The sequence below is a fragment of the Mytilus galloprovincialis genome, chromosome 14 (assembly GCF_965363235.1).
Source record: "Mytilus galloprovincialis chromosome 14, xbMytGall1.hap1.1, whole genome shotgun sequence".
Lineage (NCBI taxonomy): Eukaryota > Metazoa > Mollusca > Bivalvia > Mytilida > Mytilidae > Mytilus > Mytilus galloprovincialis.
Genome location: NC_134851.1, coordinates 35,392,900 through 35,420,528, shown reverse-complemented (window position 1 = coordinate 35,420,528; position 27,629 = coordinate 35,392,900). Strand labels below are relative to the sequence as shown.

The following is a 27,629-nucleotide window of genomic DNA, read 5'->3' as shown; positions in this document are numbered from 1 at the left end:
TAAAAATCGTGAAATTTAATCGCTGCGAAATGGACCAGAAAGGGCTAAATGCGAAATAAAGTATCCGCGAAAATAAGTTGGTTTACAATATCTGTAAATTTGTTCATGTTGGTTTCCCATGCATTCATTTAACATGAAGTTGTTTCGTATATCTGACTCGCTGCACAAACAGTTTTCCTTCCGAATATATTACTATTGGTTCAATTTTTTTCCATATACCTCACTCGTTGAACAACCAGGATGTCCATGCACATGTCTAGCGTTACAGGTAGTTTTTGAAGCATCTATGATTTTAATCATGCAACTTTCCTTATATATCCAGTGCATTATTGTCTGTCTTGTTTTAAACGTACATTTTGGCTCATTTGTCTCGTTGAACATACAATTGTTCCGTATATCTGACTCGCTGTAAAAAGTTTTTCCGTACAAGATTTTTTTTAAATAGATTAGACCGTTGGTTGTCCCGTTTGAATGGTTTTACACTAGTTATTTTGGGGCCCTTTATAGCTTGTTGTTCGGTGTGAGCCAAGGCTCCGTGTTGAAGGCCGTACATTGACCTATAATGGTTTACTTTTATAAATTGTTATTTGGATGGAGAGTTGTCTCATTGGCACTCACACCACATCGTTCTATATCTATATATTAATCAGTTTCTATTGATATCAGTATTCTGTTGAAGGAAACATTATTTAGGGAATCACTAAAACATGGGTCAACAGTGATCTGATACAATGCAGCGTTCCGTTCAACTATCTGTTTTTACCTTTCGGGATTCTCTGGTTTTCTCATAATTAGAAACACTTTCAAATTTGAAATGTATTTAACAATTAGAACAGAACATTAAACGAAAGGTTGTCAGATACTCGTATAAGGCAAAGCATGAAAGCATGGGCACATGATTTGTATTTCAAACAAAATGACTAAGTTGAAAATACCAGCCTTACTGTGAATGGGAATAACAATATTGCGCATCAGATTGTTACCATATATACATGTAATTTCATTAATGAAGACCTGTTGGAACACTGTAACACACATATATGCCAGTATTTAACGGTTAACTTGCATTGATGGTTTGCTGTACAGCTTGACGCTTACACAATATTTTTTTTTTCATGCGTAAAACTACTATGTTTTTGTTTACATTCCGAAAAGACCAACACGGAGCTTCGATCAATTTTCTTGCTCGTAATCTTTCTTTTAATCATCTGAAAAGTAAAGGCATTAAGCTTTGATGAAAAGACAGATTACATCAAAAAATCATCTATCTGTGTCTTAAGACAAACACTATAGGATTGCACTGATATCTATCGAGTTTTTCTTCTCACTGTCTCGTTTATTGTTTTTGTTATAGTACTTTTAGGGAAAAACGATAATTAACTGTCTTAACAAATGGCGGCAAAGACGGAAAATAATCTCCAAAACAAAGTAAATAATTTTATTGTAAATTTTATTTTACTTAAAACCGGGAATACGTTGCAAATATTCTGCAAAAGTTTAGAGAGTTCAATATTAACATTACCTTGCTGTGCGTTTGATTGACTGTACCTTGTTTGTTTAGACGTTCAGTGGCGAATATTAAAGGGAGGAAATGAACCTAGCCCTGATATAAAGGTTTTGCAAAAGAGTCTACAGGAGTGAAAGGGAATTTTTTTTATAGTAAAACATAAATCCATTGCAACCTAATAAACACGAATTAAATTTATTGTTGTGCAAAAAGTCTAAATATTAATCTTTTATGAATTAATAGACTTGTGTAGTGCTCTCTCGTTGTCCGCCGTCAGTGACGAAGGATGATACATCGTAAAAAACAGTATGATCTATCAATTACTTAATTACCTTCATAGAAACTCATTCCTGTTGTCATCAACTCCGCACGAAATAGCCCTGCGTGTGTTTAAAATGTACGTGAACGTTAATACATATATAGGAATCTGGATGGAAATTGACCACTCATAAAGAATAACGTTTTTACAATGTCAGACTTCAACTTTGTAACAACGTTTATTTCATGTCAGACTTCAACGTTGTTACAACGTCTGACTTCAACCTTTTTTTCAACGTTTATTTCGTGTCAGACTTCAACGTTGTTATAACGTCTGACTTCAACCTTGTTACAACGTTTAGTTCGTTTCAGACTTCAACGTTGTTATAACGTCTGATTTCAACCTTGTTACAACGATTATTTCGTGTCAGACTTCAACGTTGTTACAAGTCTGACTTCAACCTTGTTACAACATTTAGTTAGTGTCTGACTTCAACGTTAATACAACGTCAGACTTCAACCTTGTTACAACGTTTAGTTAGTGTCAGACTTCAACGTTGTTACAACGTTTATTTCGTGTCAGGCTTCAGCGTTGTTACATTGTTGATCCAATGTCACACTTCAACATTGTTACCACATCAGAGGTCAACCATGTTACAAGGTTGATCCAACGTCAGACTTCAACATTGTTACAACTTTGTTACAACGTCAGACTTCGACCTTGTTACAACGTTGTTCCAATGTCAAACTTCAACGTTGTTACAACATCAGACTTCAACCTTGTTACAACGTTTATTTAGTGTCAGACTTCAACGTTGTTACAACATCAGACTTCAACCTTGTTACAACGTTTGTTTAGTGTCAGACTTCAACGTTGTTACAACGTCTGACTTCAACCTTGTTACAACGTTTATTTAGTGTCAAACTTCAACGTTGTTACAACATCAGACTTCAACCTTGTTACAACGTTTATTTAGTGTCAAACTTCAACGTTGTTACAACATCAGACTTCAACCTTGTTACAACGTTTATTTAGTGTCAGACTTCAACGTTGTTACAACGTCTGACTTCAACCTTGTTACAACGTTTATTTCGTGTCAGACTTCAACGTTGTTATAACGTCTAACTTCAACGTTGTTTCAAAGTTTATTTCGTGTCAAACTTCAACGATGTTACAATGTTGATCCAATGTCAGACTTCAACGTTGTTACAACATCAGAATTCAATGTTGTTACAACGTTGATCCAGTGTCAGACTACTACGTTGTTACAACATTGTTTTACAGTTATTGTTAAACACGTAAATATATTAATTGCCTTTCCTGAATATGTATATATATATTAACCGCTGAGTAAACATTTACATTTGATGAATTTGAATTTGATTTTGTTAAAGTGTATGAAAATCAGTATAGTATATCATTAGACTCTATAATGTTAAAATATTTCTTTCGGGAAACAATCTGAAAAATTTGTGATACGCTTATAAATGGCGGCCTGCACTATTTGTTTTATTATCTGCAACACACATTTTTCCATCAATACTATTTTGTACTTAAGTCAAGTATGTATGACCGCAATTATATTACGGAATCCTAGTAAATTGCCAGACTGAAGTAGTTTTAACATGCTCTTGACATTTGATAATTAGGTAATGAGTCCTCCACTGGGGGGTAAGCTAACCGATGTCAAGGTCACGTCATTATGGTTTTACTCTGATTCCCCATATCAGGTCAATGTCACGTGTACCTTATGATCTGCCAAGTCACGTTATCATTGAAACAAGGTTGTGAATATTGATTCGTAATTTGACGGAAGTTAACGAATTTGAACGAGTTTCATTAACGTAAAATGTGCCTAGAATATTCAGTGTTTAGGTATACATTGAAGACAAAAGATACCAGAGGAATATTCAGACTAAAAATTCATAAACAAACTGATTTTTTGTTCATTTTTGTTTTATATATAAATAAGGCCGTTAGTTTTCCTGTTTGAATTGTTTTACATTGTCTTATCAGGGCCTTTTATAGCTGACTATGCGGTATGGGATTTGCTCATTGTTGAAGGCCGTACGGTGACCTATAGTTGTTAATGTCTGTGTCATTTTGGTCTCTTGTGGACAGTTGTCTCATTGGCAAGCATACCACATGTTCTTTTTTATATGACAAAGCTATGGCAAATTAAAAAAACAAACATCAAAGAAAACCAAATCATAACACAAAAAACTTCATAGAAAACTACATTTTATAAACACTAAACAAAACGTACCCCACAAAAACGGTGAGTGATCGCAGGTGCTCCGAAAAGTAAACCGATCGTGTCTCGCATGTGGCATCCGTTGCGTTGCTCATACAAGTACAAATCACGTGATAAAATTGAGAATGGAAATGGGGAATGTGTCAAAGAGACAACAACCCGCCCAAATAAAAAACAACAGCAGAGGGTCACCAACAGGTCTTCAATGTAGCGAGAAATTCCCGCACCCGGAGGCGTCCTTCAGCTGGCCCCTAAACAAATATATACTAGTCCAGTGATAATGAACGCCATACTAATTTCCAAATTGTACATTTAATTTGATAGGTCATGTTTGAGGAAAAAAGGACGGCATTTTGATTACGACAATTAAAAAATGTTCATCGTCATCTCCTCAGGAACATATATTCTATAACGAACAACCAACTTGCGACTATTTTTTTTTACATTATTTTCATATTTTGACTATTATAAATACTACTTGCTCTGGTTAAAAGAGAATCGCATGATTAAAAGTATTTAATTCCCATTCAATTTCTTAATGTGCTGACCCGAGTCATGAGTCTCTAATCCAGTTGGTTCCTCTGGTTGGTGTTTTCATATTTGATGTTGGTGTATTATATTTTCATAGCGCAGGCCTTTGATTTTCAGATAGTATCAACAAAAAGACATATATGAAAATATGTGAAACATGTGTATGTTTAAATTCAAGATCACAAATCTATACAAAATAACGCCCCACTGTTGAAAATGCTTTTCGAAACAGCAATAACAAATGGATGCTTGGTATTAAGTCAAGTTTTGTATTCTTGACTTTTAAACGCACTGAGCTACTGAAACTATTTTGAATTATTTAGCTTGTGCTTTATGATCTCACAACAATACGAAAACAAAATACTGTAAAATGCATTTAGTGACAAAGCTTTGAAACGAGGGCAATGCATTATTACTAGAAAATATTGTTTGAAATACTAAGATTTGATATTTACAACCGTCCTGTTGACATTGACGTAAAAAAATTGAAAGCCAACATACTTTAAAATTTCTACCTACTTTTATAATTTGTTTTTATGTTGTACGTGCGTGAACCGGTGACAAAATATTATCGCCCCTGTAAACAGTGGGCTCTTCTGACTAGAGGTAATCGGTAAAGAACAGCGGAAAGTGGTGTACATTGTTTACGAGCTTGAAATGAGCTAACACAGACGAACTGAGACGTGTCAACGTAATATGAATATGATAATGCACCAGGTAAATTATTAATTGTTAAGTTTATCACATCATCGTATCTTCATATGATAGGTAAATAAGTGAATTTTCGATTTTAAGTGTCGTCAGGGTTCAAACCTGGAATCATGCCAACCTTTCATTATTTTTTTTTTAATACTAACCTATAGTCGGAACATCTTGATTTTCTCCCAATTTGTAAAGTTAATTATGCTGCTTGACATATATTTTTTTTGGGAAAAAAAATTGATATGCAGTCAAATGTGGCAGTTTTTAATATTTGTTGCTATGTGAAATAAAGGGAAGTAAATTAAAGTAAAAGAAGGCGCGCTTTTTCAAAAAGTAAACAATTTAATTCAGATGCATAGTATTTTGTCAAATGATAAAGAATATCGTAGAAACTTGCTAGAAATTCATCTAATTTATAAAAGATATACAACATGACATACTGAAATCTGAAAAGGGGTAATACCACCATACCTTGAACAAATTCAGTTAAAAAAAGGGGGGGGGGGTGGTAAAATGCTACGAAATTTAGATTTTATTTATTTTTTGTCGACAGCCAAAAGATGATTTGACATGTAACTAACTACTTTTTCAATTTCATTGTAAAGTAAAATTGGCTTTTGTTGGGGTCTCTGTTTATTGTGGTCTGATGTTTTCAGGTTCTCTTTGGATTGCCAAATAATATTATAATCATCTAATTGAATGTTCAAATTATTTTGCAGCGATGGTGTGTATGGAAGGAAGACTGTCATAAAACCCAACAGTTCCGGATGGCCCTTTAAATAATTGCTTAACATCAATAGCGATGTAAGATTCAAGTGTTTGATTTTGCACAAGTTTAGCCAGGTTTTCCTTGTAATTGTGGCAGAAAAACCACTAGACAGTGTCATGCATTGAAAGGATATCAAACGGATATTTTATGGAATGATTCTCGTACATATAAAATCATATGCATAGGAATGTGGAGCTAGTGTCTTTCATGCAGCAATTTTTAATTTCCAATATAAACTCTGAAAAGACAAGAGCATAGAAATGTATACCAATGAGAAACATTCTTTGTGAATAAAATCATTCCAAAACTTAAATGTGTCATTAGTGTTGCATTATTTATCAGTAGAGATAATCAGATTCCGGTAAGATTGTCCAACTGATGGTTTTTGTTTGTAATCGTTTTTGTAAATCTTAGTTGTTTTGACAATCCGGGCTGTGCATGTTGCCCGGCTGACCCTTTCAGTGTGAGACAATATTTTGTTTATGATAAACAAAATCACTGATTCAAGACTGGAGCGGACCCCTTTTAGGCAGTTAGTGCGAATCCTTTAGGTTTAAACCATTACATGCAATACGGGGGGAGGGGGAAGATTTTTTTTACCGAGTCAAACATTTTTCCTAATTATAATACATTGAGATTTAATATATACTTTGCTGTATGTAGTGTGTATATTAAAGTATTGCCAACAAAATTCATCAAATTTGGGATCATAATATTGTTTAAGAAAAACCCTTACCCCCTGTACATCATAAAAGTTCATAATCTTCTGTAGCACACGTGCATGGTTAATTCGGATCAAATATTTTCTATTCCGATGTTATAAGAATTCGAAGGTTCATATCATTTACAATATCATTCAAAAAATTTCTGGGATTTTTTTTTACTATCAACGTTGAACCTCGAGGTTACATTGTAGTAAAAAAAATCCAATAAAAACGTTGAATGTAAATGATATGCACCTTTAAATCTTATATTGTAAGACTCATGTTGTTCAAACATAATGTGTTCATCAATTATGTTATGATGATTTTGATAAACTTCACATTAGGTAATCTTTCACGTATATTGATTACATTATATCGAGTTGTCCCAACGATATACTTGTCGGTGTGCTCGATCATACGAATTTACCGACATTCATATAGACAAAATGACACAACTTTGAAAAATTCTTGTGACGAAACTACATTTCGGAACACGTTAAAAATTGGACACCCAGAAAGCTACATTATTAAGGTTTGATATATATTTTTTTCAAAAAAAAAGAAAAATATGCAGTCAAATGTGGCAGTTTTTTACACACCCCTATGTTGAACAATAGGTTGTTCAATTAACAGCATGTTTGGCAATTTAAAAATCATATATTAACACATTTAGCTTTAACATATACTTTATTTATAGTGGTTGTATAAAAGTTATATAATGGTTTTGTGTTTTGAGAGATATTCATCCCTATGCATATCGGGTTTTATGCGTAAAATGTCTCTCCTGTTCTTAGACCTTTTCTATCTCTTTCATAAGAAGAGTGACTTTTCTATTGTTCTAGTGTCACTGGAAATCCCACTGTACAGTACCATGTTAGAAGGAGTGTTGGTGTGCCTAAAAACCAGAAATGGTATACTACATGTTTGTACTTTTTCCGCTAAGGATATTGATAAGTAGTTAGATAAATATTCTCGTTTAATGTTTTTTAAATAGATTAGACCGTTGGTTTTCCTGTTTGAATTGTTTTACACTTAGTCATATTAAACCTTTTCAACATCTCTCGACACCGACTAATGACACCTACAGTTTACAGGTAAAATGGATGGGTCGTCTCAAAGACAAAAATCATCATGATTATCATCACGTAACATATTGGATTGGCGGTTTTATACTGTTTTGACTATATAGTTTAAGAATATATATCAACCAAATAAATAAATAAATATATGTATGGTGGCCGGATGCGGCCATTTATTTCGCCTTTTCGCGTTTTCGTGAATTCTCCGTTCATTTTGCAAACGCGAAATTGGGAATTCGAGAAATCAAGAAATTGAGAAAATCGGGAAATCGGGAAATCGAGAAATCAAGAAAGCAAAAACGCCAAAACACGAAAGAGGAAACACGAAAACGCTAAAACGCGAAATGAATTCTCGATTTTGCGTTTTTGCTTTCTCTATTTCTCGATTTCCCGATTTCTCAATTTCTTGATTTCCCTTTCTCGATTTCTGGATTTCCCCGAAAGGGGAAACGTCTACCATACATATGTCTCTGTCATATAATATTCTTATTTCGTATGTATTTGCACGACATTTCATGTTGAATTGATTAAACAAATATTCCAATCATTCAGAATCCTAACCCATTTTCTATTCACTTTTGTGATGATGTGAGTCTTTCGCCAAATATTTGCCGCATGCCAATAACGATTTAATTTGTTGGTGTAAAAGCTTTTATGATGTTTTTCAAAAATGAAAAAGAATACTGGTCCGTCCGTATCACACTTGTAAACACGACCAACTATGTATTTTTACCCCGATCTTCACCTCAGTCGATGTACATTTTCAATTTTTATATAATTACATATTGATGTTTTAGGTCGAAGGAAAAGATCACGTTTTTTTTTATTATTATTATTATCAACGACGGTCTTCTCCGCTTCAAGATATCTTGTTCGAGGTAAAGTTTTTCCTTGATGAATTTTGAAAAAGAAATATAATTGACCCCTCGTTTCAATGCTACAACATTTAAGCGATGGGTGAATACAGAATTCAACTGGAACACCAAATTGGTGAATTGAAATGATACAAAGTATTGAGTACATTATGGAGGCATCCAAGGCCAAAACTAACAGACATGTGCCGCCCTTGTAAACCAACATAATCATTGTTTAATTTTAAAATATCAACTACAATAGAACATGATTTGTTCTTTTCGTTTTCCAAATTCAACCAGGACAGCTAGAAGATAAATGTCTAAAAGATGAAATGTGACTTAAAGTCTATCATTTTCTTTATAACAAATTAAAAAAAAACATGTCATTTGGACTCTGTATGAAAGTTTTATCATTGTCAATGATTGAAAGCAATAAAATCAATAATGATCTCATTTATTTTTTTATTTTTGAGACGACCCTTCACATTTTACCTGTCGTAGTCGTTCTCAACTGTAGGTGTCGAGAGATGTTGAAAAGGTCTATTAGGACCCTTTATAATTTGCTGATCTGTACGATCACAGGCTTTGTGTTGAAGGCCATATTTTCTATAATGGTTTCTTTAAACAGTTTGACTTATATTGATAGTTAATTATTTCATTGTCACTCGTACCATATCTTCTTATTTTTATTGACCTCGCTACATTCTGTATGTGTCTGACCTGGACAGCAGCCTGTATAAATTTGGTAGTTGTTCACCGTCTGTAATGGGGGGTTTCTTATCGGACAGCATGCAACATATTCTTAATTTTATCTTAACCCTAAAAAGGAAATGCATTTTACATCTTTTATATAAAAAAAAAAAGAAAATGAGAAATTATTTAGTTGAATAAAAATGTCGCAAACATCAGTGTCAAAATAATATCATGCTAGCACACATGTGAAACTATCGGAAGACGTGTTATAGTAGATCTAAATGTATACATTGCATCATCAGAATGTTTTTTTTTTGTAATAAGACGGACAAACCTTGGAATATTTTACTAACCAATGGCGGATCCAGAAATTTTCATAAGTGGGGGCCCACTGACTGACCTAAGAGGGGGCCCGCTCAAGTCACGCTTCAATGATTCCCTATATAAGCAACCAATTTTTTTCTAAATCCGCCTATGCTAACTATGTTATACTTTTAGTATTATAGTTCCAAGACAAACAAGAAAAGAGACACAAAACACACGAAAGAAGATGTGAATATACAATTAAGGGGGATCAACTAAATATCCAATTAAATGAATCATGTCGAACTGTTTTTCATCCACCCACGCATTTAATACATTTGTTTTGTTTAACCTCAGAACTTCCTTGTAGAAAAACATATAATTGTTTTGTTAACACACCATACGTCGAGTATGCAACCCTAACCTTCAAATGAGAATCCAATTTCAAGGAGATTTCCAAGGTTTCAGATATCCTATGAAAGAGACTTTAGAGAATTAGCAAAACTTGAACAATCAATTGGAATGTTTCTTATCCTTTCGATAGGACTTGAGAAAAATCAAACGTATAAACAACATTTTGGAATGTCTCAGATTTCATCAACGACCCTTGCTTTACCTTTAAATCCCCTTCAAACCCGATCATACTGCTGATCCTTTAAGTCATGACAATGAATTACCGAGTGGATTATTTCCCTTTGATGCAGGACAAATAAATGATTGGAAAGGTCAAACGTCATTATCACAATGATTACATACATGAAGTATGGGTTTAGTGAGGTACGTTCTAGCTGTTACTATTAAAGTCAAACAATATAAAATTTGTAAAAAAAAAAAAAAAAAATTAAAAAAAAAAATTGCGCCATTAAAAGTCATTATAGTCCATTAAAAAATTTCTTGTACAAATAGAATTCTGAAATAAATATTTTTTTGAAGATTTTGTAAGAATTAAGTAAACCTTAGAGTTTGCAACTTTGTTTTGCTGAACTTGAACTTGAAATCGAAAAATGCATTTATCTCTTTTATTTGCTGAAATATAATGGTCAGTGTAACACTTACCAATTCAAAGTTTTAAAAAAAATTGAAATTTTACATTTTTACATTTTTGAAATTTGATCAAAGTTTAAAAATATCAAAATCCAAAAATGTGTAAAAGTTTTGAAATTTTGAAATTTTAACCAAATGCTTAAAATATTACAATTTTAAATACCGTTTTTAAATTTGATAGTTTACAAATTTGATCAAACTTTAAACATAATTATTAAACCTTACGTGCAATTTTGATAATTTCACTTTTTGAGAGTTGGATTTTTTAAATTTTTGATTAAATATAAAAAAAAAAAAAAACTAGAAAAGGGGCGAAAAGAGGGGTACCTGTAAACACGGCTCTGATTATAATCGTTCTTAGTTAGGAATAATTAGCTCGAAATATATCAAATCATTTTTTACAAAATAAATAGTTAAAAGAAGAAGTCTTTTTTTCATAAAACATATTAGCCATCACATGGGATAACAGTGTCCAGAAATTTTTAGGTTGTGCATCTATCTATAAAAGAATATTCAAACCTATTTAAACTGGCATCAAATAAGCTGATTTAAATCTGTAATATAAGGTGAGAGTTTGAGATAAATAATTCAGAGCTATTTGGTGTCCCCAGTGCCAAACATTTAGAAGCAACTCTCAGTAGGCCCAATAGTTTTATTCGCCTTTTTGACGTTCCTGATGAAGGTAGATCCAGAAAAAGCGCTTCAGTCGCATGCAACTTTGAACGTTTTGTTTTCTTTTTCATCAATTACATTGCCTTTTATGATTGATTTCTGTTCCAAGTAATGATACGGAAGGAATACTAAATTTATGATGTTGCAATCGAAACGTTGTGTTAGACCTGCTACAGCTGGTACCTAGACAAATACTGGTTCAGCAATAATAAACGTCCTATTAAACTCCGAAATATAACAATGACCTCAAATTAATATCCTACAAAACTTAAACATGTTTGTTTAGGTTACAACCTTGCCCCTCTAACTCTAACCATTGCAGAATAAACAAACACACAGCAATACGCACAGTAAAGCGCACTTTAAAAGAAATCCAAGTCCTATGTCAGAATAGGAAACAGAAGAAACTAATCAAAAAGACAATGATAATAAATTACAAAGAACTATATTTTATGTACTTTATATAAAGCTAACAGTTACTGACATATTTCAGCTCGCAGACATCAATTAAACTAATCGAAAGATAATGTCTTCATCATATGATTAATAAGCACGATCCCTCTCTGTTGTATTTATTGCTAATTTGTTCCTGAACTTTCGTGAAATATTTGTCACTGGCAACCAAAAATCGATAATTTAAAATAGGTTGTTTACATACAAATTACAAAGAAACTTAGGATTCAACTCCCTCAGGAAAAGTAGCCCTTATAGATGGATTTTGATATGTTTAACTTTACTTTGGCCAAACACCGCTTCAATTATTTTGGTTCTTGTATTTACTTGACTTTTAAATATCCAGTTTTTAGCGTTCCATAGGTTTACTTAAAATTCCACGTTTTACATTGTACAGGTTTTTCGAGAGCAACATTGGCTAATGGCCCAAAATGAAAAAAATCCATTATGCAGCTGACAGCGTGGCACTCTTTTTACACGCCCCATTCTGACTGGACGTACTTGTGTTCTTTTACTTTGCTCAAAGTTGATTGCCGTACGATAACGTAAAAATGCACAAATAACAAAAATACGGAACAATGATATTCCTTAATACAAAAAAAAAATCCCTTTTCCTTGCATTTGCTATTCATAAACAGTGGTTGATTTAGGGCCCCTAATGGAGCTACGTAACTATATGATAAATGCATATACCTTTTACAAGCATCATTCGGAATGTTGTCTAAGGGAGCAACTTCAAAAATGGGGATATGCTTGTTATGTCGAAGTAAAAAAAAAAAAAAAAAGAATTTCGCACTAAGCGCTTATAATTTTATTCAGTTTTTCATCGCTATTAATCAAACGATTGAGTTCAAAATTTAACACTATAAGGCATGGGAAAAATCTGGATTCAAAATAAAATTTGTTGTCCTCTGCTTGCACATGCAAAATATTTTTCTCATCAAATTGGGGATAAGTACGGAAGCGTATTAGCGCCACACATTTTTTTTTTTTTTTTTTTTTTTTTTTATTTTTCTTCCTATGTTTGCGTTAAACGCAAACCTTTGCGATGTCCGTTTGTCATTCATTTCGGATGTGATTTACTAGTAGATAAAAAAAGAAACATACATACAAGGCCAAATCATTATAATAAATATGCATAGGAATAATGGAATACTTGAAGTGCAATTATACATAAATTAAGACTGATTTGTGCATCAGAAAAGTATATAATTTAACAAGAAAATAGATATAGTTTAGTATAAAGTCATATTTAAATTGAAAGTTCAAAAATAATGTCATACAATTGTGAAACCTCCAAGTCAAATAGACAAAATGATCTTTCTGCTTTAAAATGAATTATTAATAAGGAAACATTTTTTTTTAAATCTCAGAATATGATCAAGATTCTTTGATAGAAAGTCATTGAATTTTCATTTCAATATAATGAAGTATTTTTAAGATGCTTGGGTAGCAATTTGAATAGAGAGAACATAATTTTATTAATAAAACATCTTCATTCTATCCATTTATTGTCAAAGGGTAGCTTGTTTGAATCTAAACTACTTTACACAGTTCTCAAACGAGAGCTTACTTTGGAAGTATATTTATATTCGGTTATAGCTATATTAGCAGGGTTGATTTTTTTTCTTAGGTATATTAACCTCAATTTACTGAATTTTCTTTGTAATATATATACTAATAGTAACATGGATATCGTTTTGGGGGGCCTTTATAGTTTGTTGTTCAGTGTGAGCCAATGCTCCGTGTTGAAGACCGTTCTTTGGCCTATGATGGTTTACTTTTACGAATAGTAACTTAGATGGAGAGTTTTCTTATTGGCACTCATACCACATCTTCTTATATTATTCTGCTCATTATTAGTCAATGATATGATATAATCATTCAAGCATTTTACTATGCAATGACTACAAATGTGATAAATTTTACTATATACAGCCTCCTCCATTAATAACTACTGTTTCCTTTGAATCTAAAATAAGAAATAAGATAAAACAAATGTTTGCGAAAAAAAAAAAAAAAAAAAAAAAAAAATGTGTGGCGCTAATACGCTTCCGTAGATAAGATTGTTTAATGTACCATTATTGAAGCCCCTCGTGGAAGTTAAAAAAAAAAGTGCCACCTTAGTGACAATATTTATATATCAGATTCCCAAAAAGATTACCACGCTGATTTAAACTTTTGAAAATATTTTTAAAAATGCCGACACCTACAAATGGATAGATTGGCGCTTAATGTACAGCGGCAACTATTACATAAGTCTTTTGAAGAAAAAAACGCGCGTCTGGCTCAAATACAAAATTTACATCCTGTTATCTATCTATAATGAGTTAATGTAGATACCTTATAACCGTATCCTAGCTAATATTTGATCCCACTCTTAATTTCAGCGTAAAAAAAGATATCAAAAACCTCCCACGTTCAAGACTAGCAGAGACGTTACGCACGATATTGGTGTCACTCAACGTTAGACGACGTTCCTAATAAAACGACGATTTTGACGTTGTTTCACGGAAAGTTTCAAACACTTAAAGTACAGAGATTTTCGAAGTTGCTTCTTTCTATAGTTTTATTTTTTTCAAGCCGGTGCAAATGCAAAATTCCATTGAATTAAAACAAAATTTTAAATACATGAACAATTATTTATTTTTGCGAAGAATTTTCTGCAACAATAACACAAAATAACAATTTGATGTCTTGTTAAATGATTTCATTACAATATATAAAAAAGATATATGATTGCCAATGAGACAACTCTCCACAAGAGACCAAAATGACACAGAAATTAACAACTATAGGTCACTGTACGGCCTTCAACAATGAACAAAGCCCATACCCCTTAGTCTACTATAAAAGGCCCGAATTGACAATGTAAAACAATTCAGACGAGAAAACTAACTGCTTAATTATGTAAAAAAAAATGAACGAAAAAAGTCTGTTTTGTATATTTTTTTTTTTTTTTGCCTGTTTTATCTTCAAAATGATTTAAAACTTTAAAACTTATTTTGATACTATGAGTGAAACAAATGCAGAACAAATCTGAGGCTAACCTCTTTACTGTAAGGACGAGCGTGCTTACAACATATATCACATTGGCTGTCTTTGCTAATAACCCTCGATGTCTTATTTTCTTCTCTTTTTTTGACTATTTGTGTATTACCAGTTTCTTCTATTTCTTAAAATTAAGCAATGTTCTCTCTGTGAGAAGACGTCTCCTATCTTTGCAAGTACAATTGTAAATATTTCGTTTCTTCTTTCTGTCTCTTTTCCCCAGTTACACGTTTATATTTGTTAGTTGTAATTTGGTAATTTCGCTACCTCAATTTACGTTAATATTCAAATGCTTCTTGATTTGTCTTTGATTATGTGAAGATGTAGGTAGTGTATTGCTCATCAAGTTTGAAAAAGAAATAAGTGCTCTTATGCTGCCGTTGACAACGTTCAATGATTAAAGTTGGTCGGGGTCTAAATTATTTATTTGAAAAGAAAATGTTTTCATTGATTAGGCCACACCAATTTAATTTCTTGTTCTACGGATTTTTGGACTCCAAAATTTGGGGCGAGCGAGCGATTTGAAAATTTTAATAAAAAAATATTTAATTTGCAAATTTTTGAGGCGAAGCTTGAAAAGTAAAGGCGAGCGATTATAATTTTTTTTTTTTGTAAACATAAAATAATAGGTTTTGACAATATTAAAACTTGAATTATCACTTGTACTTTGACATTTCTTTAATTTCTGAAGTTTTTTTTCCCTGTTCACCAAGAAATAATTAAATCTGGTCTATGTATGTGTGACTGACAATGAGACAATTCTCCATCCAAATCATAATCAGTTTGGGGGCAAACCCTTAATATTATAAATATCCCTTTTACATGTTTTATGAGGGATCAATATAAGTTATAATATATTTGTTTGTACAAAAGGGCTCATATTTTCTCATAGAACTATTATATATCTTTCTGGTATTAAATGGTCAAAACATGTCCAAGAATTTAGTAATATTCCTGGACTTTAACCATGTTAACACATTTACTTTAACAGTTTAATATTATTCAAAATAAGTGGACCCCTCTTTTAGAAAAAAAATTTTAAAATATGATGTAACTCTCCTCTTTTTGAGTACAAAATTCTAAGTGTTCAAAGGTTTTGTATAGAAGAACTATACAAATCCTTGGTATTTCTATTTTCTTTTCTACATCAGTAAAATGACCCCTTGTCTGAGGGAGGGTTGTTCTCAACCTGATAACAAACACAGGTCAAAGTACGGCCTTTTACACAGGGCTTTGATACAGACCAAACAGCAAGCTATAAAGGACCCCAGAATTATTAGCGTTCACAGTTCGAACAGGAAAACCAACGATCTAATTTATATATCCAAACGGGAAAATACCAATGAACAACATCAACAAACGATCTCTGCTGAACGACATGCTCCTGAATCAACCAGGACAGGTACATAAACATGCAGCGGCTATGGGTAGTTTTGTTTCGCCAGCATACAATATAATTGCAGTTAAAGGCAAATCCTTCAGAAGTTCTTTGTACTTTATTCTAACAACGAACATTTTTTGATAGGGAATATAAGTAAGGGGGAAAGAAACCAATTTTTTTGTTCTTCACGGAAATACCCGCTGTTATAACTTTTTATCGGAGCACTCCAGGTTTCATGCTGAAACAAATATTCTCACAGATATTTACACAGTGCGGTGCGGTGCTTTTATGTTTAAAATCGTTATATACAGGTTAGACTGTGATTTAACAAATGTTGATATCTTTTTACAATATTTACAAAAAAAAAAAAAAAAACGGTGCGGGAAATGGACATAATTACAATTCCGGATGCGGGAAGCGGGAATATAAAAAAAATAAAAAAATTCTGTTTTGAAAAAAATAAGTGCGGGCGGGTCCGTCGAACAAGGGATCAAATTGGTGTGGCCTTACAATTTTTATATCAGGATTGTTTTACCAGGCAAATAAAGTTAAGAAAAATAATGTTGTGTAGGAATTTACACATATTGTACATAAATCAGGCCGTTAGTTTTCTCATTTGTTTTACATTTGTCATTTCGGGGCCTTTTATAGCTGACTATAAGGTAAGGGTTTTGCTCATTGATGATTGCAATATAGAGTGACCTATAGATATTATTAATTTGATGGAAGTTTCAATTGTCTCGTTGGCAATCATTACGACCGCATCTTCTTACTTTATTATGAAAATGAGAACGGTGATTCTGTATTATTTTGTTTTTGCTTTCGGAAACATATTTTATGAGCTATTCTTTCAGCTGGTATTTTTTTTCACAAACTTAAGCTTCAAAAAATGGTCGGCGATCAATACTTTTTATAATGTTTGAAATTATAGAATTTGCAAAAGTATGGAAAACTCTTACACGGACCAATACTTACCTCGCAGACTACCAGCAGGTCGAAATCCGATTTTGAATAATACAACTATTTTTATTTTACTAGATGTGTATTTTTAAGTAATTGCTATATGTGCATGTTCACGTGGATCAATGTTTTCTCAAGCGAACAACTATGGACTGCAGGGATGATTCTACTATATAGTTTAGGGCCGCTTGGCGGCCCTAAAATCGTCCAGCGGCCCCCAAAAAATATTTATGAATATAAATTCCCAATTCATGAAAATAAAATAAGAATTGGTATTTCCGGAAAAGTTTAGAACTTTATTCGTTATAGTTTGAAAAATATAGGCAAAGTATAGATGTTTATGAAGTGTCTTATATTTTGACTTTAGTGGACGATTTGATTATGTCATAGATATCTATGATTATGTTAACATGTGGTAAACAATTTTAGAAGCCGGATTCAATTAATTAAAATGTTATGGGATTATTTGATCTCGTAAAGTAGATCGCCTAGCAGGTTGATCAAAAACATGTTTGTCAAAATTGGTGTGAAAGCAGACCTCGGCTAAGAGCAAATTCAAATTTTGATATAATATTGATGAATCCATTTTAATGGGCGCCGATCTCGCAAAAGCAGATCGCCCAGAAGAGCTGCATGGTTATATAATTTGATGAAAATAAATTATTTTATATTTTGCTCTATTTCTTCAAAAGACAAAAGTTTGAGCGTTTTTGAAAAATAATGTTGATGATTAGACCATTCATGAAATACGATATGTCACCATTTAATATGGAACTGTTTCAAAAGTTATTAAAATGATCCTTTCTTCTTGTTTAGAATACCATCACCTTTTTGAGAATTACTTTCCGGCGCATGCATAAATCGTTTTAAGTTAATTTCAAATATTCTTTTATTTATTTATGAAATCTACAATTTTTCCAAATAATTTTAATAAGTTCACTGGTCAATTGCTTTAAATATCTTATCTATTAAGCATATAAACTTTTGTAATTGTCTTTCTGAATACGACAATGGACCAATTTGAAATCCATTTTAATCAAGGTAAACTTATAAAGATGACCTGTTGAAAAAATACCAAATGGATGATTTTTTTTCATTGGTTTATATGGCAAGCCATTTTGCTATTTAATTTAATTTCAAGATATCTTATACACTTTATAAGATATCTTGTATAGTCTATAAGATATTATATGAAATATCTTACAGATTATATAAGATATCTTATAAAGTTTATGAAATTTACAATTTTTAAAAGAATTTCATAAAATATAAGCGATATCTAATAATTTATATAACATATCTTATAGATTATATAAGATATCTTATAAACTATATGAGATATCTTATTAACTATATCAGATATTTTATAAACTATGTATTGTGTATAAGATATCTTATATGAAAGATATTCATAAGATATCTTAATAATTTTAGGAGATATTTTATAAAATATATAGTTTATAAGATATCTTATATAATTTTCTTTATAAGATATCCCATAAACTATATAAGATATCTTAAAGATATCTTAAAAGCTATCTTATAATCTATATAAGATATCTTATAAACTATCTTATAAACTTGATAAGATATCTTAATAACTTTAGGAGATATCTTATCAAGTATATAAGATATATTATAAAATATATAGTTTATAAGATATCTTATATAATTTTCTTTATCTTGTAAATTATAAAAGATATCTTGTAAATTATAAAAGATATCTTGTAAATTATAAAAGATATTTATAAGATATCTCATATACTTTATTAGATCTCTAATAAACTTATGAGATATTTTATATAATATATAAGATATATCATATAATATATAAGACATCTTATGTAAATGAAACTATAGAAGATATCTTATATATTAATTGAGATATCTTACATATTACATGAGCTATCTTGACATTTGATTAAATAGTAAAACGGTTTGCCATAGATTTATGTTAGCTGGTATATACGTTTATGTATATGTAATATGCCTAGGTTAGTTCGAAGTAAGGCGTCAAAGAAAAAAAAATGTAATAGCATTTCAAGACATCATAATTATTTGGACTAGTGCATCATGTGTAATGGTATTCATGTATGAATACAACTTCCCTTGTCTCAATCCAATAACTTTCAAGTAATCTGGTGATCATATCTATGAGATCAGAATCATATATATCATAATCAGTAGCCCATCCATAATTATTCAAAATGTTACAACTTCTTAAATCAGTGTAGAGGTTAAACTTAATATATATTTTCCGTTTTACAGGAAAATGATATGATTTTGTCTTAGATTTTATCCATAAAAAATTCCCAATTTGATGTTCAAGGGACCCATTTGAAAACACCTGGAATCATCCCTTGGACTTTTTATACTGTTGATTATTTTTGGTTCAGAGCTTCTATTTTCAACATATAACAGAGTATCGGTTTACACTATATCTTCTTTGACTTTTTTATAAAACCGTTTCCAAACTGATTATTTTAATGTTTTCAGTTTCAATCTTTTTGGTTTCGTTTTTACATTGTTTTACAAGTATAATCAAAGTAATGAAATACTGAACATCGGTAATCCGCAAGTTCTTGTGGGTGGGCACAAGCACTTGTCTCAGAAAACAAAATCACATTTCTATGCCTGAAACTGAGGTTTATGTACAGAGATATATTTTTTTCTGAGACAAGTTCGTACGTGAATGATAAATAAATGACAAGGAATTCAACCTCACTGCTTTAATATCAATTATATTGTGGTGATACAAATCAGTATACTCTGGTATGTTGTTATATATTATATTAATATTTGTATATAGCAGTTACATGTTTGTATAATTTACTGACTGTATTGTATATCATTATATTCTACTTTTCTAATAAAAGTGGAGTACACGTGCATAGTGGACACTCTTCTATCACAATTCGAATTTTCCAATAGATTGTATTTTAGTAGACATTCATATATCCCCACAAAACTTTCTTGTGATATTCTTCCGCATGCGTTAACACAATTTTTCTCTACGTGTGCAAAGATTACAATGCATGTACATACTTCTTACGACAAAATATTTTCGTATTAATAATTTCTGTTCTTATGAGTATTCATAGAAGAAATGAATTATAACAAATACATAATTATACAAATCAAGTTTTTCTTTTAGTGGTCCAAAAGTGTGGAATTCACTGTCCAGTGAAATTAAAAAATCAAAAAGTATATCTGCATTCAAAAAACTCTTACAAATCATTTTATTTTAAAACCACAATGTATACCATAGGTGTTTTTGTTAACGTTGTTGTTGTTGTATTACTTTATATACATCTATTGTTTACATGTGTGTAATAGTAGATTAATTGTGTTTTATTCATATTGTTAACATTGTATGTAGAGAGCCTTAGTTATTGAAAATTAGTTTAATCCAAATGAGTTACTTTCTTTAAATAAAGATATTGTTATTATTATCATCATCACGGCTGGTAATCTACACACGCAGAACATTCGGTTCTGCAATGAAAACCGTGAGAGGATTTTCCGGTTGTGGTTGAGTGTAGTAATTGTCACCGCTTCAAAATGTATGTACATTTCTAAATCTTAATTTTCTTATTCAGCTGATCAAAATATTGAAAATCATAGAATGCTATGGTGTGGTGAATACTTTAACGAAGAGATACATGTATCATTTACTGTTATACTTAGAGTTGAACTCCTACAAAATCAGTTGCCCCACGAGAAATTGCCTAAAAAAGTGACATTTCAATTTTGAAATGGTTTTATTTACAGACCTACAAGTTCAAATTTAGTTTTTTTAGGGCAATGGGTATGAATGTTGTTTTTGGCGGCGTGTACGCTGTCCGGTGTTGATAGACGTCTTAATAATTTCAAAAACTACATTTTTTTCATTAAGTCATGCGTGAGGGGATCGCTTCTGATTGAGGACATCGTGAATGTGTGAGAATGGTGAGAGGAAGTACAAATCATATCTTTATATTCAACCTTTGAGTCGCTGAAACTTACCTAAATAAGGCTATATTGTTCATTATTATGTGTGCCTAGAAAAATTTATGAGGTCGAATTATGAAATAAATTGTGGGAACCTAGGTTTAATAATATGTTTCACGAAGAATAAAAAGAAAAAATGTTGTCAACGATAACCAAAAATACTGCAGAGATGTTGGTGAGTATCTCATTCGTCTGGATTCGTCCTTTTCAAACTACTCAACAATGTCCAAAAACAGGTCGAATGCAATGTTGTTTAAAAGGAAAACGTCCACTCTGTACTAATGAAACAAATCAAAAATCTTTCCCTTTTCCCTACGTCTGAGAGTTTATCTAAAGCACTTTGAAAAGCTTTATATTCTTCCTCAAGGTCTTCCATGTGGTCTTTCTCGTGGTCTACTACGTGGTCTTCTTCTATGTATTCTTTGTTGTCTAATACATGCTCTTCCTTATGGTCTTCCTCGAGATTATCTTGGCTTTCATCGATGTTCGTGAATAATAAATTAACACTGGACACTTTTAATTTGCAAAACACTCATTTGCAAATCCGCCGCCGCCTCAAACAAGAGCTACAATATCATGTATATAACCAAAATGTGCAGAATTACATGGGATTCAATAATTTCATTAGTTTTCTACAGTTACTTTCATATTTATTTTGCAATTTGAATTATAAAAACATGGGATTTTCAATATCCCATGGGACAGGGCAAAATCCCATGGGATTTACCATTATCCCATGGGATTTTGGTTAAATCCCATGGGATTTTTTTTTGTCCCATGGGATTATTGTAGTCCCATGGGATATTTGTTGTCCCATGGGACAAAAAAAATCCCATGGGATTTTTATTATCCCATGGGATTTTTAATATCCCATGGGACAAATTAAAATCCTATGGGATTCTAATTGTAAATATATAGATATAAATAAACAGTAATGTGTATGTTACAATGTTTTCTATTTGGTAGTAAATTATTATAAGATGAATCTTTTTAATTGAATATCTTTTTTTCTTGGGAAATGTTAATTTAGCATATTGTTCTTTAACTATTCAAAACTAAACTTTTAAACAACAAAGCAGATAATGTAAGTATCAATATATGTTTATTCATGAATTATAGAATACTTTCTTGAAACACAATTATTTGCCATTTGAAATCAATAAAAACTCTATTGTTAGGCTTAACATACTAGTAGCTATTTAAGTAAATCTATTTTTTTCACAATATCCCTCAACACAAAACATTAATAGTTTCTTATCATCCAGCATTGTTTGATGGTATAGTCCACTTTTTGGACATTCAGCACAGAACTTTGACATTATTGTGGTTTCAATATTTTTTTGAATTTAAAAGAACTTCAAATCATTGACTGAGTGATGAAAATAATAACTGATCCAACTTTTGTCTTTGAATTTATTCTGGTCTTGTTTTTATGTTTTCTCCATTTATTCTAGGTGGTGAATTTCAATCCTTCTGAAAAAGAACCAATAAAATCTAAAGTAATGGATTATACAAAATTGTTTTCATACATGTAGCAATAATATGATTTTCAATAAAAATAGCTATGCGATATGGATTTTACTGATTGTTAAAGGTTGTCCAGTGTCATCAGTTGCTAACGGCCTACATCCTTTGGTCTCTGATGGAGGGTTGTCAAATTAGCAATATACCACATCTTCCTATTCTAATACCATATAACAATCAATTAATTTATTCTTCTTTATAACATTTGGGTATTTTCCCAAGTTATATACATAATATATATATATACTGTAAATTCGGAATTAATGCGAGTTTTTTTTTATTGCGAAAAATGCAACGGAGTTGTAAACGCAATAATTTAAACTCGCATTATGAAATATTTTATATGGATTAAACAGGATTCTTCTCAAAACCGTAAAATTTAAAATCGCATTTAAGTCTAAAATGACAGAATCGCAATAATAAATGCACGCAATAATTTATGAATTTACAGTATAAAGATCAATGTTAAAACTTTAGACAACTATAATAACATTCCATTATTCACAAGAATTTGCAATATATTATACAAAATGCAGACAACAGAAACAATATTTCTTTAAGCTTTTGAAGTTCAGACAGATTTCAATTTGTGTTTTATTTCAATGAAAAAATACCTTGAACATATTGGAAATTATAACATTGATACAAAAAAATATGTATGTTTTATCCTTATTTTTTGTGTTGTTGGCTTGCTGTTTCATTTTAATATACATTTAAACATACATCAATAATCTTCTTCTTTATTAAAAGTAAAAATGGGATATTTTTGATTTTGATATCCCAAAACATTATAGTTCTATCAAACACCAATGTGTTTGATATTAATTTTAAGACATGTATAAATGTTCCAGACCATATCAGTATTCGGATGTTACTTTTACGGTCCAGAACTTACAGTCCCACCATATGTGTACAGTCAGACCATTTAAGTATATTTGTACTGTCTGGTACCAGCTCGACCAAACCTGTGTTTTTATTTTAACTGCAATTAAACTTTTTGTATTAATCTATTAAAGATTTCAGTTATGTTGATCTGTACTGTACATTTGTTTGTAATAAACTTGACCAACTTCTTAAAATTGGGCAAGCGTACAGTCCAAATACTTGTTTGTTCTGGAACATAAACATGATTAACAAGCATTTGGCAGGATGTCATGCTAAAATCCCATTAATATTAGTACTAAATTTTGAGTATATACATGTAAATCCACAAGTTACTTACTGAAATTCATGGTGAACACTCACCAAAAACTTACAATTTAGAGGAAAGACTGGAAAGATGAATGCACTAACACTATCAAAACAGAGCATAAAACTTACCGAAAAACAAGATGTTTTACATTTATCCAGGAGCAGGATAATTGAAAAGTTGTTTTTTTCTTTCTCTGCTGTCCATCATATAACCTTTGATTTCATTCATGCAAAATATGAAAATCTGCAAAGGTAAGACCTAGAACCTCAACTTATCCACATTTTGAATTTTGAACTGCATACTTGTCCTTTTCATCTTGCTGACAACCTAAACATAAAAAAATGATAAAAACATAATTCTAGATTGACTTTGTGTTTTTATTTTTGTTGGTACATGTACAAACAATTTTCCCAACTTTAAAAGGAAAACATCATCACCAAAGAGGAGGTCATACTAACCTCCAAAATATTTAAACAAACCGAAATTATTACTTGATTAAGATCTTGTCGTAAATTAATGGCATAGATACTCTTATTTTTGAAAACTTGATGTCTATTGCATACTTATATTCCTTTGTACGAGAGTATGCATATTAAGATGGACTCCATGGACTTTAATGTTAGCATGATTAATTTTACAGTCACTGACAGTTTTTCAGCTCTATGTGTACATTTTGAGAGAATCTTGCAATACTGTATATTCTGATATTCAGAACTTATTGTGAGGTTTTTATTAATACAACTGAAAGCTGTATCTCGTTTTCATTTCTGATACATATTTATGAGCTGAAGACCAGTGCCGAATTTTTCTCACTGCATTGAAGACCCATAGGTGACCTTCGGCCGTTGTCTGCTCTTTGATTGGGTTGTTGTCTCTTTGTCAAATTCCCAGTTTCCACTTCCCATTTTATATCATGTATGCTGATTTTTCTTAAATTACAATATTCAATCATGCAATTTTGTCCATTATTGAAAATACGATAAGCAACAAGTGAAACTGCGAGCTACTGCTCACTGATGATACCCCCGCCGCAAGTGGATAATATTAATAGTGTAAAAATATGCAAGTGTTCAGTAAACAGGAAGTTGTCGAGTGATGAATCTGAAAATGCATCACACGGTATAGCTGACTTATAAAAATCCTGAAACCAAATTTCAGAAATCCTTGTATTGTAGTTCCTCAGAAAAATGTGACGAAAATTTTCAACTTGGCTATCATGTGTAAAATCATACAAGTGTTCGGTAAACAGGAAGTTGTCGAGCGATGAATCTGAAAACGCATCACACGGTATAGCTGACTTATATAAATCCTGAAACCAAATTTCAGAAATCCTTGTATTGTAGTTCCTGAGAAAAATGTGACAAAAATTTTCAACTTGGCTATCATGTGTAAAATCAGACAAGTGTTCGGTAAACAGGAAGTTGACAAGTGATGAATCTGAAAACGCATCACACGGTATGGCTGACATATATAAATGTTGATACCAAATTACAGAAAGGGTGGATGTGTAGTTCCTGAGAAAAATGTGACGAAAGTTTCATGGGACGGACTGACTGACGGACTGACGGACGGACTGACAGACAGAGGTAAAACAGTATACCCCCCTTTTTTAAAGCGGGGGTATAAAAATAAATGGATGTGTAGTTCCTGAGAAAAATGTGACGAAAGTTTCATGGGACGGACTGACTGACGGACTGACGGACTGACGGACTGATGGACGGACGGACTGACGGACGGACTGACAGACAGAGGTAAAACAGTATACCCCCCCTTTTTTAAAGCGGGGGTATAAAAATAAATGCACAAAAAATTTAACATTGTTATATATGTAAAAGACTTTTTTTTAAATTCAAAACAGTTGCCTACACTGTTAATTTCCTTGTTTGATTTCATATTTTTAAAGCCTTTATAGCTAGCTAGATGGTATGCCGGGGCGGATTCAGCCATTTTAAAAAAGGGGGTTCCCAACCCAAGACAAAGGGGATGATCCTATATTCATTTGATTTGTTTTATTGTCTCATACAAGAATATATATGGTTTGACGGTGGGGATCAGGGATCCTGAAATTTTTTCACCTAACCACTGGATGACAGGGGATCTCAACCATTTAAAAGTTTCTCAAACATGTGGGGGTGGGGGTGAACCCCATGGACTCTCCCTATATTTCCTTTTATTTGTTTTATTGTTCTATACAAGAATATATAAATATGGTTTAGGGGTGGGGATCTTGACCGTTTACAAGTTTTCAAACTAGAGGGGGTGGGACTTCACTTTTATTTTATTTCATTATTAATTTTATTGTCCCCGACAAGAATATATATGGTTTAGGGGTGGGGATCTGGATCGTTCACAAGATAATAGCACATTCTCAAATTGAACAGAGTGGTGAAACCCCCAAAGACCTCCTTTTAATTTCATTTGATTTGTTTTATCGTCCCATTCAAGAATATATATGGTTTAGGGATGGGGATCTGGACCGTTTACAAGATAATAGCATATTCTCAAATTGAAAGGGGTGGGGATTACCTCCCATGGACTCACCCTCCCTTCTTTCTTCCCCCCCGAAATACCTTTTAATAAGCCCCAATGCACAGATAGTTCACAGTATTTTCCCTTGATTTACACTAAAGAATATACACTATACAGGTGTAATTTTTGTTTAAAAAGATAATACAACTGAAGACCACCCTGACCACAGTGGTGGATCCAGAATTTTTCATAAGTGGGGTCCACCGACTGCCTAAGAGGGGCCTGCTCCTGCCATGACTCAGTGATTCCATATATAATCAACCAATTCTTTTCCCAAACAGGGGGCCCTGAACTCCTGATCCCCCCTTTTTTTCCTCATTTCAATCACCCTGATATAAATTTAGTTTTATCACTTACAATAGGAATGGTTTGAATTCCCCAATAATTCTTATATACCATTAATATCAACATATTTCATTTTTGATAAATGAAAGGCAAAAGTTTTCTATGGGTAGAAATGGATAGTGGGAAGCTTTCAGATTCACACCGGTGGCTGTGTTCAAAGTGCTGGGTTTTTATTACCCTCGTTGTTTGCGGACTAACTATTTAGGCCAGTGGTGGATAATAGTGTGCGTGCATTAATCTTCTATACCTTCTTAATCAATGTATTCAAATACTGACGGCAAGTGTGTGTTGTAATGATGTATCAATGTCTTTTTGAAAATCACCGTGCTATTTACATGTGGGATCGAGAATGCAGGGGAAGGAAACTTGTCAATTATGTTTATTTCTAAGCCAAAATAAAATGAGCCGCCGTAAAATTAACCTTGGGTAATAACAGTGCATGTAAGGCTCGTCTCGGAGGGGTGTCTTTTTTTCTGTCTTCTTTTTTTAGTTATATTTTTAATAACTTACACTTTTTTCCATTATTCTCTTTCTTTCACTATTCTTTATTCCTTTTTTTTTCTTTGTCCTTTGTTCTCTATTCTGTTAATTCACATCCATACCCTCTTATGTGTATGTGGACTTACTGTAGTTTAATTTTTAGTTCTGGCAGAGATATTAGATACAATATATATGTCTCTGGTTCTGGTATTATACGATAAGTCAATTTCTTTTTCATGCAGTGTCATGAAATATAAATGGTTTTATGCATATCAGCCAAGATTGTGCGCAACATTTTAATAAACAATTCAACACTATATACACGTTTAATGTGAATTTTATTAAAATCGATG

General features: G+C 31.9%; 2 long non-coding RNA genes across 4 annotated transcripts; one reads left to right on the top strand and one right to left on the bottom strand.

Moving 5' to 3' along the window:
* Positions 1-5,102: 5,102 nt before the first annotated feature.
* On the top strand, positions 5,103-6,335 carry LOC143058473 (uncharacterized). The gene is made up of 2 exons (XR_012973078.1): positions 5,103-5,268; positions 5,973-6,335. It is a non-coding gene; the product is annotated as an uncharacterized LOC143058473 (long non-coding RNA).
* Positions 6,336-22,289: 15,954 nt separating this feature from the next.
* Positions 22,290-27,427, bottom strand: LOC143058278 (uncharacterized). 3 transcript variants are annotated; one of them, XR_012972983.1, is made up of 3 exons: positions 27,307-27,427; positions 24,051-24,249; positions 22,290-22,679 (listed from the first exon to the last, which is right to left on the bottom strand). It is a non-coding gene; the product is annotated as an uncharacterized LOC143058278 (long non-coding RNA). The 3 variants fall into 3 exon arrangements; XR_012972982.1 differs by having other exon boundaries at positions 27,044-27,419; XR_012972981.1 differs by having other exon boundaries at positions 27,073-27,419.
* Positions 27,428-27,629: the final 202 nt, after the last annotated feature.